The sequence below is a fragment of the Helobdella robusta genome, assembly GCF_000326865.2.
Source record: "Helobdella robusta unplaced genomic scaffold HELROscaffold_2, whole genome shotgun sequence".
In the NCBI taxonomy this organism is placed as follows: Eukaryota; Metazoa; Annelida; class Clitellata; order Rhynchobdellida; family Glossiphoniidae; genus Helobdella; species Helobdella robusta.
In genome coordinates, this window is record NW_008704083.1 from 7,539,703 (window position 1) to 7,541,187 (window position 1,485).

The following is a 1,485-nucleotide window of genomic DNA, read 5'->3' on the forward strand; positions in this document are numbered from 1 at the left end:
AATTACACTGCACTAATAAATTTGACGTTTTTTTAAATAAAATATTTTGTTTTCTGCCTATGTAGGAAGCTACTTATAAAAACTTAAATTTTATTCACACTTTTTCTATTCAAAAAAGTGCCTTTCTGTTGTAAACGTCGACAGGCAAATTATTGAAAAAATGATTTAAATGTCATTTTGAATTAAAAATTTCTAAATGAGCAGCACTAGCTGGGTCCTAGTAGGTACTCGAATTTGTGTGTCTGCAACGTTGACAAACTTCCTGCTTTCGATAAAATTCAATTTAAATTGCTGCCAGATCCGGACCATGCTACCTCTTCACATTTTCAGTTAACTCTTTAGTTGACCCTATAGTTATTTATCTATTTGCAGTTGTTAATCTTTATTCGTAGTTAATAACATCTTTATTAAAAACTGCAGTGGTGATGCAAATTTTATATACACTATACAGTATATATATATTATTTCTCAAATATATTATTGACTAATTCTTACTCTACTTACTTCACATGTAATTGTTCAGAAAGAAGTATCAATCTTGAAATCCATTTTCAAACACGAAATAATAACTTTTCACTCGCTAGTTAGGACGCGAATCTTCCCAAAATTATCCGATACGAAAATGTTTTGTGGCGTTTGAAGCAATTTTATTTAAAGTTATCAAGGCTTTGAATAAACTCGTTCATGTTTGGCAAAGTTATGTTGATATTTTATGCAAAACGTTTTTTCTTTATAAACGGTAATCGTTAACATCAGTCGGCTGTTGTTAGGTTCAGTCGACATGGATATCAATCAATCAATCAATCAATCAATTAGCTTATAAAGCGCTATTTCCGCGATGTTCAACAGCGCTCCTCAATGAATTTTGAAAACAGATGGGTCTTGAGATCCGCTCTGAACTTCGCAAGTGATGGAGAAATAGTTAGAGAAGTAGGTAGAGAGTTCCAGAGAAAAGGACCAGAAAAAGCAAAAGCAGATTTGGCAAAAGAGTGTTTAACACGAGTTAAGAAAAAGCGAGAAGAAGACGATCGTAAACCGGGGCGTTTAGGTTCAATTAATATATCTGATAAGTACTTAGGAAATAATTTAGATTGAGACTTATACATGAACGTGCAAATTTTAAAAATTATTCTATATTTTATAGGTAGCCAGTGCAAGAGAACAAGATATGGAGATATATGAGAAAAGAAAGGGGCACGAGCAACTAGACGAGCAGCAGAGTTAAAAGCTTTACTTAAAGGATAGAGTATAGAGTCAGGAAGACCATAGTAGAGCGAGTTACAATAATCAATCCTAGATAAGACTAACGAAGTAACAAGAAGGAGAAGAGTAGGATCATCAAGAAAAGGCAAAAGTTTTTTTATTCTACGTAGATGAAAGTAAGAACTTCTAGCAACACTATTAATCTGAGAAGAGAGAGACATAGTAGAATCAAAGATAAAACCTAGACTACGAAACTTATGAGAGACATCAAGAGTTTTAGAA